This window comes from Oncorhynchus clarkii, chromosome 14, assembly GCF_045791955.1.
Source record: "Oncorhynchus clarkii lewisi isolate Uvic-CL-2024 chromosome 14, UVic_Ocla_1.0, whole genome shotgun sequence".
NCBI lineage: Eukaryota > Metazoa > Chordata > Actinopteri > Salmoniformes > Salmonidae > Oncorhynchus > Oncorhynchus clarkii.
In genome coordinates, this window is record NC_092160.1 from 7,280,118 (window position 1) to 7,297,304 (window position 17,187).

Below are 17,187 nucleotides of genomic sequence, written 5' to 3' on the forward strand. Positions count from 1 at the left end.
GAACCCCTTAATTAAAATATATAAATATATAACTTTTTCATTGTATTTGTTCAGCAATTATCATCATACAATGTATCGTTTAACTGTAAGTATAAGCACAGCAGCTTTGGAAACATTTACGCTACATCCTCCTAGTAAAGAAGGGATCTGTCCTTGAAATGCGTCGATGGATTCAACAGGGCAGTGCAAATCGAGTTAGGGCTGAGCATTAAAAGATGGAGTTATCAACACACACTCTCAGGAAAAAAAAGTGTTATTTTTGGTTCTACATAGGTTACCTATAACGTTTCGGTTCCCTGGATGAGATTAAAGAACATTTCAGATTCCTAAAAAAGGTGCTACATACAATACATATATAAAAGTATGTGGACACCCCTTCAAATTAGTGGATTCGGCAATTTTAGCCACACCCGTTGCTGACAGGTGTAAAAAAAATAATGAGCACACCGTCATGCAATCTCCATAGACAAGCATTGGCAGTAGAATGGCCTTACTGAAGAGCTCAGTGACTTTCAACATGGCACAGTCTTAGGATGCCACAATTACAACAAGTCAGTTTGTCAAATATCTGCCCTGCTAGAGCTGCCCGGGTCAACTGTAGGTGCTGTTATTGTGAAGTGGAAACATCCAGGAGCAACAACAGCTCAGCCGCAAAGTGGTAGGTCACACAAGCTCACAGAACGGGACCGTTGAGTGCTGAAACGCATGGTGCGTAAACATCATCTGTCCTCAGTTGCGTCACTTACCACCGAATTTCAAACTGCCTCTGGAAGCAACATTACCACAATAACTGTTTGTCGGGAGATCCATTAAATGGATTTCCATGGCCAAGCAACGCACACAAGCCTAAGATCACCATGCCAAGCGTCGTATGGAGTGGTGTAAAGCTTGCCACCATTGGACTCTGGAGCAGTGGAAACGCGTTCTCTGGAGTGATGAATCACACATCACCATCTGGCAGTCTGACGGACGAATCTGGGTTTGGCGGATGCCAGGAGAACGCTACCTGCCCCAATGCATAGTGCCAACTGTAAAGTTTGGTGGAGGAGGAATAATGGTCTGGGGCTGTTTTTCATGATTTGGGCCAGGCCTCTTAGTTCCAGTGAAGGGAAATCTTAAAGCTACAGCATACAATGACATTCGAGACGATTTTGTGCTTCCAAGTTTGTGGCAACAGTTTGGGGAAGGCCCTTTCCTGTTTTAGCATGACAATGGCCCAGCGCACAAAGCGAGGTCCATACAGAAATGGTTTGTCGAGATTGGTGTCAAAGAATTTGCCTGGCCTGCACTGAGCCCTGACCTCAACCCCATTAAACACCTTTGGGATGAATTGGAACGTCTAATCGCCCAGCATCATTGCCCGACCTCACTAATGCTCTTGTGGCTGAATGGAAGAAAGTCCCCGCAGCAATGTTCTAACATCTGGTGAAAAGCTTTCCCAGAAGAGTGGAGGATGTTATAGCAGCAAAGGGGGGACCAATGCCCATGATTTTGCATTGAGATGTTTAATGAGCAGGTGTCCACATACGTTTGATCATCTAGTGCATTCAGTGCATTCGGAAAGTATTCAGGCCCCTTGGATTTTTATTCAATTTGTTACGTTATGTTCTTATTCTAAAATGGATTTAATAAACAATTTTGACAAAACGCAAAACAGGTTTTTAGAGTTTCATAGCAAATGTATTCAAAAGAGAAAAACAGATAAACTGATTTACACAAGTACTCAAACCCTTTGCTATGAGAATCCATATTGAGCTCAGGTGCATCCTGTTTCCATTGATCATCCTTGAGATGTTTCTACAACTTGATTGTAGTTCACCTGTGGTCAATTCAATTGATTTTACATGATTTGTAAAGGCACACACCTGTTTATATAAGGTTCCACAGTTGACAGTTCATGTCAGAGCAAAAACCAAGCCATGAGGTCAAAGGAATTTTACGTAGAGCTCCGACACAGGATTGTGTCGAGGCACAGATCTAAAAATTCTGCAGCATTGAACATCCCCAAGAACAGTGGCCTCCATCACTCTTAAATGGAAGAAGTTTGTAACCACCAAGACTCTTCCTAAGAGAGCAATTGAGGGACAAGGGCCTTGGTCAGGGAGGTGACCAAGAACCCGATGGTAACTCTGACAAAGTTCCAGAGATGGGAGAATCTTCCAGAAGGACAACCATCTCTGCAGCACTCCCCAATCAGGCATTTATGGTGGAGTGGCCAGATGGAAGCCACTCCTCAGTAAAAGGCACGTGGCAGTACGCTTGGAATTTGCCAAAAGGCACCAAAAGGACTCTCAGACAATGAGAAACAAGAATCTCTGGTCTGATGACACCAAGATTGAACTCTTTGGCCTGAATGCCAAGCGTCACATCTGGAGGAAACCTGGCACCATCCCTACTGTGAAGCATGGTGGAGGCAGCATCATGCTGTGGGGGTGTTTTTCAGCGGCAGGGACTGGGAGACTAGTCAGGATCGAGGCAAAGATGAACGGAGCAAAGTACAGAGAGATCCTTGATGAAAACCTGCTCCAGAGCACCCAGGACCTCAGTCTGGGGTGAAGGCACACCATCCAACCTTACAGAGCTTGAGAGGATCTGCAGAGAAGAATAGGAGAAACTCCCCAAATATAAGTGTGTCAAGCTTGTAGCGTCATACCCAAGAAGACCCGAGGCTGTAATTGCTGCCAAAGGTGTTTCAACAAAGTAGTGAGTAAAGGCTCTGAATACGTATGTAAATGTGATATTTCTTGTTTTGTGTGGTCATTATGGGGTATTGTGTGTAGATTGATGAGGGGAAAAAACAATGTAATCAATTTTAGAATAAGGCTGTAACTTAACTAAATGTAGAAAAAGTCAAGGGGTCTGAATACTTTATGAACGCAATGTATACCCAGTGAAGGCAATGATCCTTGAGGGTTATATCCTTATAGCCTACCCCAAAGTATAATGGGGATTTTAGAAAACAACAGCTAACACAAGATAACCCAGTCACATCAAACTCTGAACTGACAGGTATTCCCTTTTCATTTGTTTCAGCTGTTTTGCATTGACTTTTATATCCATATTAATGATGCTGCTGCTGCATGATTTCGCCTGGTCAGAAAAATTACTAGTTGACGTCCTCTCTTACCTCTCTATGGCAGCGGAAAGATCGAATTCCTGTTTTGCAACATCGTTGCTGAGGTCTGAGTGGCAAACATACCTGTGCTGTTGCAAACTAAATGTTAGCTAGAAACAACAGGAAATAATGTGCTTAATAAAAGCATGCACTAGTAGGTAATTTTTATTTTTTTAAAACAGGTTTTTTAAATATATAACCTTCTGGTCAATTCAAAATTTGACATTCCTGCATGACGACGCTTGAGGACGGTGTTTGAACCAACTTGCAAGTAGCCTAACGTTACCAATTTTCAATGAATTAAGGTAAGCAAAGTTGATTATTTTATTCAAATATATGAAGCCAGAGTCATATGATAAACTATAGGCTAGATAAATAAAGTTTAAACATTATATCAAAAGGATTCTACATACAACTTTTAGGGGTTCCATATATGAAGCAAGCGATTTAACCCCTTTTGGTTCTATGAGGAACCTTTTATTCTAAGAGTGCAGAGACAATAGAACGAGCAAAACAACACAGAACGAAATAAATAAAAGCTGTATCCTAACTAAGAATGCGTTATAGGATTTTGCTCAATGCCTTTTCGCCATCGTTCTCCTCTACTCTATTTGAACTCGTTCAGCAGCTCTCAAAGCAAAGTGAGCTGTGTCCAGCGCTCTGTCGCTGTCCACGAGCCCTAGAGCTGAAAGACAATTCAGACGTCATTGGCTGCTCGCGATCTCCTCTCACTTATTGCCCGGAGAGTGACAGCTGGGTTGATCATACAGTATATTAAAATTACAGGGGTACTTGGCTGCCGCTCCAGTTTCACATCATATTCCTCGCAGTACACAGGATCCCCCCAGCCCCCACCCCCCAATATGTCGTCATATGAAGCATGTTCACTTCGGGTGAGCGGGCGAAACGAACCAGATCATCAACAAGATGCTCGAGACTTGCCTCTCCGCCAATCTGTCAAAACAAGCTAACATGTCCTCTCCTGTCAGACCCAAATTGCTGAAATAGTATAGAGCGCGTGCAAATTGCAGATGTAGAAAGCGTGGGCACGAAGAATTTAGACGAATTTCCACCACTTGACTAGTTACTCTGCATTTCCTTTCGACAGTCTCACCTTCCCCAAACACCTAGCTAAGATATATCCTATTACAAATAAACGAATTTAATCTTCCACCTGACGTAAAAGACCAAAATAATTTAGCTGTTTTTCACAAAACCCTATTCTAGAATCCATCTGAGTGCTGGGAACGATTTCACACACAAATAGACTAACCCCTGTCAGTTTTAGCGCTAGCTTTGGGGGCAGTTTACAACAAGCAATAGTCATTTAATAGCCTGGCAGGCATGAATATACACACACTACCGTGGTTCCTGGCGACTTGTTACACTTTCTTTAAAAGTGGACCTCAAGTTTATAGACGATCGTGACATATGTTCATTTATTAAAAATCATGCGCCACCGCCGCTTCTAAATGACCACACTGGACAAATTGTCTGGCTATATTAGACGACATTGTAGTAAGTGTAGAATGCATATAATTCCACAGCCATTGGTAGGCCGACATCTACGGTTGCGTTAGGGTTAAACTGGTTCCTAATTTAAATTCGACTCAATATCTCAAACACCTCAAACATCTGGCCATGGGCCCGAGGTGTCTCACTGCGCACGTCTGACCGCAGGTGGTCTGGTAGTGGACTAAAATGCCCACATCTTCCCGCTAAGACTTTCCTCCTAATTAGTACAGTCTGAACCCATGAACCCCTATTAGAATCCAATTTAAAATCAGATTCAATTCAATTAAGAGGGGCCTCTTACTCCTAACGCAATCAGTACGACAAAGTGAGGGGGAGGATGTCTCGACACTGCCTAATTTATTTTCTATACCAAAGGCACACAGCGGTTCATAATGAATTGAATCCCGGCTCTCGTCTCATCTTCGATCCTTTTACCTCTTGAAGAGCTCTCAAAAGTTGGATAACACTCAGACAGGCACCAGTTTGCTAGACAATCGGCTTTTATAACAGTCAAATTGACTGAGCCATACAGTGAGTGCAGTGCCATTCAAAGCACCACTGGGACATACACTCCATTGCGACCTAAACGCAGGGGAGGCTCCACCGGGTGGCAAATCCTCAACCTGGTCTCAGAGCATTTCATATTATTCTGTATGTAAATCCGAGACACTCCATTTAGTACAATATGCTACGTTTTGGCATGTATTTATTTGTGGCTGTCCATCACCTATTTCATATGATATGTTACGATGAGAAAAAAAGAAGAAACCGCACACTGCTCTGCTATAATCACTGCCCTTTATTAAGCTTCACATATCGGCCTCCAGGCCTATGATACGTTACAACCTACAACTCATATTATATGTTATGAATTTGCAAAGCGTACAATATTATACGGATTTGCAAAAACTTCCGTATGTTGCGAATTTGGAAAACGTGTTACGAATTCTACCTAGGTGGCTAATGTTAGCTAGCTGGCTAATGTTAGCTAGGCTAGGGGTTAGGGATACGTTTAGGAGTTAGGTTAAAGGTAATGGTTAGGGTTAAGGGAATGGTTAGCTAACATTCTAAGTAGTTGCAAAGTAGCTAAAAACTACTAAGTGGTTGAAAAGTTGCTAATTAGTGAAAATGTTAAAGTTTCCGTGATCAGATTCGAACTCCCAACCTTTGGCTTGCGAGACATAACCGTCTGTCTTATGTAACCATACCAAACACAGCATATCATACTAATTTGATTCAGAGGGGTTGGGTTAAATGCGGAAAACACATTTCAGTTGAAGGCATTCAGTTGTACAACTGACTAGATATCCGCTTTTCCCCCTTTAATTTGATGTCCCGGAGGGGGGATGTAATAATCTAATATTTAGCCATTCAAATAAAAAAATGCATTCTGATTGGGCACCTAGTCTTGTTTAGGAAGCTCATTGGATCCCACTCAGGGCGGGATCAAATTATGCAGACATCTACACCTAATAATAAGCTAGCTAGTATCCAGTAGCTTCAGTATCACAACAAGCACCTGCACATCCGTTACCCCAGCCACTAGCAACTGACGAGCTGTTGCATCGAACCAAACATGAACCAGTGGAAGCAGAGTGTATTGTTGTTCGCACATTCTTACAAAGTGAAATCACAACCACAGGCAGCAACAACAAATGGAGCTCACTCAGTGTTCTTCAAAGATACGGCGGGCCATTGTCAGCACGTCGACTGTGCTGTTGGCACGGAAACATGGATTTACAATACTCCTACAGGCACGTCACCCTGGAGCCAGCCTGATTAACATTTGGGACATCTACAGCAATGTGCGAAAATCCCTGCTCCACCCTGAAGAACATATTCAGTAAACACAGACACAGCATGTTACATCAGATCAACAAAAAGCCTTTGCTCGTCCAGCTGGCATTTGAGAAGGACCTGACAAGTACGTTTCGCCAGGAAGGAAAATGGAATCAGAAATGTCACAAGGTTCAAAACAGCATGGAGGAGGCTGCAAGACTTCCCTGGCCGTCGTGCCAGAATTATTCATTCAATGGTTTTCCGTCATTTAATTAAGACCACTGGTTATTTGGCATATATTTTTATGTAATGTATAGTTTAGGCCTTTGCTTTTTACTTCAAAGTATATTTTAGATTTATCTGTGATTCTTAATGTCATTGCTTGCTTTTACGGGTCCAATTGATATATACTGTATATACATCGTCTTCGGAAGGTTTTCAGACCCCTTGACTTTTTCCACATTGTGTTACGTTACAGCCTTATTCTGAAACGGATGAAATAGTTTTTATCCCCTCATAAATCTACACCGAATACCGCATAATAGGTTTTTAGAATGTTTGCTAATTTATTCAAAATAACAAACAGAACTATTACATTTACATAAGTATTCAGACCCTTTACTCAGTACTTCGTTGAAACCCCTTTGGCAGCAGCCTCGAGTCTTCTTCTCTGCAGATCCTACTTTCAGGTCTCTTCAGAGATGTTCGATCGGGTTCAAGTCCGGGCTCTGGCTGGGCCACTCAAGGACATTCAGAGACTTGTCCCGAAGCAACTCCTGCGTTGTCTTGGCTGTGTGCTTAGGGTCGTTGTCCTGTTGGAAGGTGAACCTTCACCCCAGTCTGAGGTCTTGAGCGCTCTGGAGCAGGTTTTCATCAAGGATCTCTCTGTACTTTGCTCTGTTCATCTTTGCCTTGATCCTGACTAGTCTCCCAGTCCATGCCGCTGAAAAACATCCCCAAAGCATGATGCTGCCACCACCATGCTTCACCGTAGGGAGAATGCCAGGATTCCTCCAAGCGTAACACTTGGCATTCAGGCCAAATAGTTAAATCTTTGTTTCATCAGACCAGAGAATCTTGTTTCTCATGGTCTGAGAGCCTTTAGGTGCCTTTTGGCAAACTCCAAGCAGGGGCTGTCATGTGCCGTTTACTGAGGAGTGGCTTCCGTCTGGCCACTCCACCATAAAGGCCTGATTGGTTGAGTGCTGCAGAGATGGTTGTCCTTCTGGAAGGTTCTCCCATCTCCACAGAGGAACTGTAGAGGTCTGTCAGAGGGACCATTGGGTTCTTGTTCACCTCCCTGACCAAGGCCCTTCTCCCCCAATTGCTCAGTTTGGCCAGGCTTGGTGGTTACAAACTTCTTTCATTTAAGAATGATGGAGGCCACTGTGTTCTTTGGGACCTTCAATGCTGCAGAAATGTTTTGGTACCCTTCCAAATCTGTGCCTCGACACAATCCTGTCTCGGTGCTCTAAGGACAATTCCTTCGACCTCATGGCCTGGTTTTTGCTCTGACATGCTCTGCCAACTGTGGGACCTTATATAGACAGGTGTGTGCCTTTCCAAATCATGTCCAATCAATTAAATGTACCACAGGTGGACTCCAAGTTGTAGAAACATCTCAAGGACGATCAATGGAAACAGGATGAACCTGAGCTCAATTTTGAGTCTCATAGCAAAGGGTCTAAATAATTATGTACATTTGTTTTTAATTTTTAATACATTTTCAAAAAAAATCTAAAAACCTGTTTTCACTTTGTCATTATGGGGTATTGTGTGTAGATTGATGAGTATATATATATTTTTAATCAATTTTAGAATAAGACTGTAATGTAACAAAATGTGGAAAAAGTCAAGAGGTCTGAATACTTTCAGAAGGCACTCTATACAGGTTTGCGTTATTTGATGGGTATAGGGACAATGACCAATGTAACTTATTAGTTGTGCTCCGAGGTGAGCCTTTGTGCGGGGTGCGGTGCTCCTGTTGTCCGGCTGTCCACTCCAGTGGTGCTGAAATTGGCAGTGCATTTAGGGGTATGCTTTCATCGCGCTGACTGGCGGTAGCCTGCTGTCCATGGTCCTGAGGCGACGGTTACGGTGTGTGCTGTTTTAACCTCCCTTGGGTAGGGGGCAGTATTTTCACGTCCGGATGAAAGCTTGCTCAAAGTAAACTGCCTGTTACTCAGGCCCAGAAGCTAGGATATGCATATAATTGGTAGATTTGGATAGAAAACACTCTAAAGTTTCTAAAACTGTTAAGATTATGTCTGTGAGTACAACAGAACTGATATGGCAGGCGAACCCCGAGGACAAACCATCCTAACAAAAATAAAAATTCAGCCTACCACTGTTTTCAATGGCTGTCACTTTTATTATAAGGAGAAATCCTCCCAAATTGCAGTTCCTAGGGCTTCCACTAGATGTCAACAGTCTTTAGAAAGATTTTCATGCTGGTTTTTGGAAAAATGATCCAGAAATTGTAGTTTTCAAGCTGGCTCCCATTTTGGCTGTAGTGTTTTCAAGCGCGTGGAAGAGAGTGCATTTTTGGTATTTTTCTCCGGGAAAGACAATAACGATTCTCCGTCTTATATTTTATTGTTTATTTACGTATTAGGGTACCTAAGGTTTGATTATAAACGTTGTTTGACTTGTTTGGAAAAGTTTATTAGTAACGTTTGTGATTCATTTTGTATGCATTTTGATGGAGGGAAACTGGGTGGATTATTGAATGAAGTGCGCCAGCTAAACTGAGTTTTTATGGATATAAAGAAGGACATTATCGAACATAAAGTCCATTTGTGATGTATCTGGGACCTTTTGGGGTGCCAACAGAAGAAGATCATCAAAGGTAAGGCATTTATTATATCTCTATTTCTGACTTTCGTGGAGCACCTGCCTGGTTGAAATATGTTTTTCATGCTTTTGTATGCGGGGCGCTGTCCTCAGATAATCGCATGGTTTGCTTTCGCCGTAAAGCCTTTTTGAAATCTGACACAATGGCTAGATTAACAAGAAGTTAAGCTTTATTCTGATGTATTACACTTGTGATTTTATGAAAGATAAATATTTATAATTCTGTAGTTTGAATTTCGCGCTCTGCAATTTCACCGGGTGTTGGCCAGGTGGGACGCAACCGTCCCACCTGGCCGTAATGAGCGCACCTTGGGCTACCATTCTTTCTGGGGCTTCTCTTCAACATAGCTTGCTTTCTTGTGTGCAAAATGACAGTGCATATGGTTGCATTTCAGATAGGCCTCCATTTTTGTAAATGTTGTATGTCGCAGTAGTTGGACCAATACCTTGTCTAGTTTACTGAAGTAAGTAGGCAAACATTCACTCTGTTGTGATTCATTAAATTACACATTAGTTGTGTGATAGGTTACTATGACACAACTAATGTTAGCCTACTAGCCTACTTTTTCGCTCCCTCCCTGCTCTCTTGCTATAGTGTGTGTGTGTGTGTGTGTTGCTCTCGGGAATGAGCATTTCATCTTGTTCGCGGCAGATTCAAATTGACTATAGAATATGCACTTATTTTGATTTAGTTTTTAGCTTTTCTGAAACTCTCCCACACAGAAAACATTGAGCACCTGGAGAGGTGGTGGCTTGGTTACGGTCATTGCAGAGTGCCACAAATTCAACAGAAATGTAGCCTTTACTTCTAGTTATTGAAGTTTAAGCTACGAAGCCTGTAAGAATCTTCGACAGTGTCGAGCGGATCTGTGCGTGTTGGTAGGAGCAAATTGCGCCGATTGCTCACGCGTAGGGCCTCGTTTCAGATACATTTTTGTACATTTGAAAAGTAGTAAAACCAATCTACTGTACCTTGTGTTATCAGGGCTCTAAAGCAGTACTTGTTGTATGGATTTAAAATGACCCCTCAGACATGTCATCCTGAAGCCAGGCTTGTTATTGAATGCTGATCTCATCCTATTGATTTATTTAATCAAAAAGGGAAACTACTAGCATAGCCTGGAGCTCATTTACTTTTAAAAAATGACTCAAACTAAATGTAGTTTTCATCAATTACAAAATTGGCTCAGCCAGTGGTCATTCATTGGTGTATATGTCTATCTCTGGGTAAATCCCACAGTAAACATAGTCAGAGTTATAGGCCTATATCAGTATGGTAGACTGAGCATCAAGTTGTTGTTCTGTGTTTATTTGGGACTGTGTGACCTCAGAGAGCACTAGTGCCAGTCTGATTCACCCAGGCACGCAACACGCCCACACAACCCTCCCCTCTCCCGGTGCGGCTCCAGCTCTCCTCCACTGAACCCTCTGCCCACGGCAATGACATGCGCTGGCAGCCCGCAAGACGGGCGCTGAGCAGTGAGTCACTCCGATGCTACAAGTAGATGGATAGATAGCTGAGCGACTCTTCTTCACACTCCAAGCGAGGCTGAGGGGGTGGCGAACTGGGGAGCTGGAGAGATGCAACGGAAGAGAACAGAGATGGAGGTGCAACGGGACTTGAGTTAGGTTTGATGGACCGAGAGGGAAGTTTTTTCATTGGACAGAGTTTTAAATGTTATTTTCTATTTTAGACATCCGCTCTCCTTTCTTTTTTTCCAATGACCAATTTAACTGAGCTGTGGAGATGACACAGCGGGGCTCTCGTGTCGGTCCGTACTCGTGAGTCTCAGAAGCATGCGAGCCGCAGCGCTACCCCTGACATTCAGAAGATTCTCCCAGCGGGGCGCCCAAGCTCCATGTTTACGGCAATTTGAGACAGCGATGAAAAGAGGCAACCGTTATCTCGTCAATTACACACACCGCGGGATTTACACCTGACCTTTTCCACCTCGCTCTGTTGTCTGCCTCTCTCTCTATCATGTTCTGCTCTTCTCTCATTCTCTGTCTATTGGGCTGATGGTACATGGACAGGTAACTGACATCTCTCTCACTGTACCTGTTAGAATCCACCCATCTGTTCCGCCGTTAATTGCACGCCACAGATCTGTGCATTATTTCATTTGCACTCAAGGGGCTCGAGATTAAGTATCTAAATTCCTCCTCTGCTAGACAAACAGATGTCTGTCTCGCCAGAACAAACACAGTACATGTCCCAATTCTCTTCAATGGCTCCCTCTCTCTGCTCTTGTCCTTTCACCACTGACTGAAGGGTGAAATCATCTATTCTGCCTCTCTGTCTCCCTCTATCCCATCTCTCTCCTCACCAACCATTACTGTCTCTTTCCTCTCTTCCTGCAATCCTCCCCTACTCGTCTCACTCTCATCACCCCCTCTCTTACCCTCTACCAACTGCCTCATACTCTCCCCTCTCAGTGCCTCTATCCTTCCTCTCTCCTGTTTCACCTCCCCTCCCTCCCTCCCTCCCTCCCTCCTTCCTTCCTCTCTGGTCCAGCTGTGCTGTGTGTCTGTGACATCCGTTGCTCCAGCTGGGAGAGCTGTGGCCCAGGGCCACCAGAATGTCTGAAGTGGAAACACGGGAGCTAATGTCTCTGCTGCTGCTGCCTCTCCCTCTCCACTGTCATGTCCTCTCTTAAAACCACCCCAGAGAGAGAAGGAGAGCGGGACAGAGAGAGGGAGGGGAGAGACGAGAAACAGAGTGGGTAAAGAATGGAGAGAGACTGACAGGAGGAGTGATGGAGCAGTGACTGGGAGAGTGAAAAAGGTGCAGAGCTCTGAGGGCACTTCCTGTGCTCTCTTTTTGGAGCTAGACGAGACATAATATTAATAACCCTCTTCATCCATTATGCAAGATGGCGGACATATTAATAACAGGCTCTCCAGTAACACTCTCTCTATTGAGACACATGAATTGTCCCGGTTTAAAAGCCATTCGTCCAGCCCCCCTCAGCATCTGTTATGCCATGTGGAAGCCCTCCGTTTCTGAGTCAGATGTCCTAGCTGGAGGAGAGCTCGTCAAAGAGATGGGTCATGGACGGTACTGGGTGAATCAAGCCTCAGTCGCTCTGTCACACACACACATGCACACACACAAAGGGACTGGGACCAGCACTGACTCTAGCCCTGGGTGAAGAGACTGAATGAGCATCTGGGCTCTGAGAGTGTCTCGTCTCTTTGTTATCGTCAGCTGCTGTCTCGTCTGGTGTTCTCCCGCGCCACACAAGATGGAGTCAGAGCTTTGAACCACCTACTTACTGTTCATCGTGAAGAGACACATACATTATGTGTAGTTACACTGTGCCTCTACGTAACTACAGGATTTAGACCTCTTATACAGAACTACTGCATGGCACAAATCTTGCCACCATATTACACTGCTAAAATAGGGTACAGCACACAAAATGGCCACCTGGTTTTCTAGGACTCTTGCATTTAGGAAATCCATTAAAAGTAATCATGAAAAAACAAAATAGCTTTCTCTCTCTCGCTTTTTTTCTCTGTCTGTCTCTCGTTCTCTCAACAAATGAAAATGCCTGCAGGCTGTTGTGTAGGAGGACAGCAATCACAGCGTCTGTGTTGCCAGGAGAAAAGGCCATAGTGATGAAAAATCTGCATCTAACAGGCAGGAAATGACAAAACATCCATTTCCTCAGAGAGAATGATATATGTAGGCTAAAAGGAGGAGAGGCTGACAAATCACGAAAGGAAACACACTGATCATCACCATTATCACAAATTATACTTTACTCTTATTTTTCCTAAAGTGAAGAGAACAAATCCTGACCATTTAGGTGAAGAGAGAGCCCATTGCATCAGGCTGCGCCAATTATTGGAGGGATGTGATAAATGATGGAGATTCATCCATTTCAATTGCTAACTACAATATCTGCCATATTGTGTGGAACAGGAGGGTTGAGAGATTTGTTTTTCTGGAACTATGCATTTTAAGATTTGTGCCACAGAGCGAGAGAGAGAGAAAAAAATCGAAGGGGCGGTGTTCTGTCTCAGTGCCAAGAGCACTGCAGTTTGCAGCCATGACAGGATGAGAGAGGGAGAAACAGCAATACTGGGACCTCTATTGGTGTAAGAGGATACTGCAAGGACAGACTCAGCATGGTCTCCACAATGTGTGTGTCTCTCAATCCGCAGCTCTCCTCCTTTCCTCTCCTCCCACATCTGACAGTGTGGCCGTGAAGGACAGTGCCAGGCCCCCTCCAGAGGAGAGAGAAGGAAACTAAAAGATGCTGACGAGAGAATCTGTTTCCAATGACAACACCCTCAGCCTGCAAGAGAATACATGTCTGCAACAAGGCATTACAAATCACACAAGCCAGATCTCACAGATTGATCAGAGCACTCTGTGGTAAACGTGATCAACCACACCCGTAAGCACAACAAAAAACGATATAACTAACAGATAACATATCTGGTATTTCTGTCAGGTAGCCCAGCGGTTAAGAGCATTGGGCCAATAAACGCAAGGTCGCTGATTTGAATCCCCAAGCGGGCAAGGTGAGAAAATCTGCAATCCTGCCTTTGAGCAAGGCAGTTAACCCCCCGACAACAACTGCTCCCAGTGCGCCGGTGACGTGGATGTTGATTAAGGCATCCCCCAGTACCTCTCTTATTCACAGGTTCCGAGTTAAATGCGGAAGACACATATCGGTTGACTGCATTCAGTTGTGCAACTGACGAGGTATACCCCTTTCCCTGTTAATGAATCCAGAACCGAACCATGTTATCATAAAGACCTTCCAGCAAACGGAGATCAAAGGCTACCGTGCGGCAAAACTCTTAACTGCATTTTGTTTCACGTCCGATTAATAACATGCTGACACTCTAGCGGCATCAGCGCTAACTTTGTAAAACCAATGTATTATGAAAGACCGCACACCTTTCTACCGAGACTCTCCATCTAAAGACTCATAGATCGAAGGGCCTGTTTGAAAGGGGTGCGCAGGTTTACCCCTGCGTGTTTAACTGGTTCATAACATGCTTTAGAACCTTTTCAATCTCAGATATAACATCTTGGTTTCAGTAGAGATGATGACCCCTTCCCATGTATTTAGGATGAGGTGGAGAGGCTGTTCTGCCTGCATTTGGTTGTGCCTTCCCAAGTGTACCTCCCTTTCAGCATAAAGGGTTGGATGGAGAGACTGTGCTGGGTGCGTTTGGTTGTGCCTTCCCAAGTGTACCTCCCTTTCAGCATAAAGGGTTGGATGGAGAGACTGTGCTGGGTGCGTTTGGTTATGCCTTCCCCAGTGTATCCTCCTTTCTGTGTAATGGGCATGACAGTACGAAAGTGGAAGTAAATCTCTCCTCCGGGGTCCTGGAGGGGTTAAACAGGGTGTGGGCTGTCCCCGTTCTGCCTGAACATAAAATTAAACAGATTCATGTTGTGGTAAACAAAGCTATCTGAGACAGCAGGCAGGCGCCCGATCCCTCTATCCCTCCACTCAGGACCCCTGGCTTAGTAGCCACACTGGATGGACGGGGGTGGATGGATATGGAAGAACCCTGTGGTTCTGAACATGACAAAGCTAATCTATAGACTGCAACAACAGCCTAATGCCATAATGTGTGTGTGTGTGTGTGTGTGTGTGTGTGTGTGTGTGTGTGTGTGTGTGTGTGTGTGTGTGTGTTCAGTCTTTATCTGTGACCAATTCTCAGCCCCTTGTATTTCCACTTAACTGCAAGACACATGTAGTTGTTTAATTTGTTTTCGTCTGCCTCATCCAGGCTCTCTCCTTCTCTCCCTTTGACATGATTTCACATTCACACTCGCTGTTCTAATCTGTCACCTTTTTGCTGTCTTCATCTCCCTCCCTCTAACTCTCAATCCATTATTCTCTCTGTATTCTCACACCTTTCTCCCTCACTCTGCCTTTCCACTCTCTCTCTTAACATCTTTGAGTGGGGTGGATTTACATTTGCAGTTCTCACTCTCTCTCTGAGAAACAGACTGGTGCACGTCAGCAATGAGGATCATCTCCATGGCAACCTCCATGGCAACCTCAGCTGAGCTCCCTTTCCCTTGCCAAGAGCCACACCCAGGAGGGAGGAAACCAGGAAGTGACGTGTTCACACCCGAGTGTCCATGCGTGCATGTCTGTGTGCTAAACAAAGGACGCTGGAACAAAGCCAGGACATAGAGCAGGTGTCTCAAGGTGCCGCATTGTCATTAGCCCAATCATGTCAACCATGATGCAACCAAAATCTGAACCAGAGAGCTGGGGGTAAGGGTGTTTTTTTGGGTAACAATAGTTGACCCCATCTGGATGGTTACTGAACCGAAATGACTTACAGTAGGTGAATGAATGCCCCCTGCTGTAGAAATACAATCCAGTAAAATTGTGAAGCACTTAGCTGGCTACCTCACCAGGGATAATGTACTTAGATAATCAATAATGTAATTCTTTTTGCAACACTGGGGCCAGCAGAGCAGAGGGAGAGGCTTTTAGCCAACACACACTTAACACACAGCCAATGTAATAAACACGTTATTGAATAACACACACTCAGCTAAATACAGGACTACACACACTGCTGCTCCCACAAAGAAATTCATACACCAAGTGCAATATTGTTTAATACACCAACATGAATCTGTTGATATTAGGAAATTACACACACTCAAATAAACACACATACACAGAGAACACACTGACAAACACCCACCCACACACAGACATGGTGGTGACCTGACCTCATTCCCCTAACCCTTTGTCCCGCCTCCCCGATTTAGCTGTGATTGACAGCTGAGTTGCTGCCGGTAACATCAGCCCCGCCCAGCCCAGGCTGCAGTTCGCCGAGACGCCAAGGCTCTGAGAGATCCTTTCTGCTGCAGAGCAGAGTGGAAAATTACCACAGCCTCTCTCTCTCTCACACACACACACACACACACACACACACACACACACACACACACACCCACAGAGCTGCAGCCTACAGAGCGCATTCTGAACCACTCGAATGCAAAGAGACAGCCTCAGGCATTGTTACTGGAGCCACACCGGGCCAAACGCAGCACAGAGAGAGAGAGAGCGTGGCGACATAGAGAATATATTTTGTGTGACTCTCAGACACCTAGTAAGCACATACTGACTCGCATTGAGCTCAGAGGGCACTGCAATCTTCCAGACACACACTGACCCACTTACACATGCATTGCAATATTCAGAACCCCCTGTGTGATCATAGAGAGCCCCCCAAAGCAGACCACATAGATAAGACCACATTCTGAACCAACCAAAGGATCATACAGTGGCTCTGAGCTGGTATTTTATTTAGTTGTTTTTACTGACCGACCACTCACACAAAAAATAGGTCAGTGTATTATGAAAGAGTATTAAAGAACGTATTATCAAAGAGAAGTACATCATAGAGCTTTATGCAATACAGAGACCAAGGGGGACAGAGCTACATTGAGGCCTAGACTATACAATATTTACAAAGCCCACTTGAATGCCACTGGTTACAAACAGCACCACTTTAAATGGCCAAAAGAATGCTCAATCCGCATGAGCAGATAGCGTTTGCTGTTGATAGACACAGTCTGTGTAGTCCAACAAAAAGGGGCCGAGCAGCTTACACGCTGAGCGGATCGAGCCGCCCTGACACACTTAGCGCATGTTAATGAAAATGGGAAGAATCCTGTTTACAGCATGCTCAGGCTGATAGCATGCGTGTCTGGGGAGACCTGCTGCTAATTCACCATTACTTCTCTCAGCTGCTACCCCGCACACACACAGACACACACACATGAAAACAAGGTTGGTGGACTGAAGGAGGGAGGGTAGACGGAAGGAGGGTGGGAGAGGGCGATAGGGAGACAAAGAGATAGATAGGAATTGATATCGAGCGGAACACTGAGGCTGAGAAAATGGAAGGAAAATGTTGTATAG

General features: G+C 44.4%; 1 protein-coding gene across 14 annotated transcripts in view; it reads right to left on the reverse strand.

Annotated features, from left to right (window-relative positions):
* Positions 1-17,187, reverse strand: part of LOC139366191 (protocadherin alpha-C2-like) — a 216,337-nt gene that overhangs the window by 36,658 nt on the left and 162,492 nt on the right. The window lies entirely within an intron of this gene.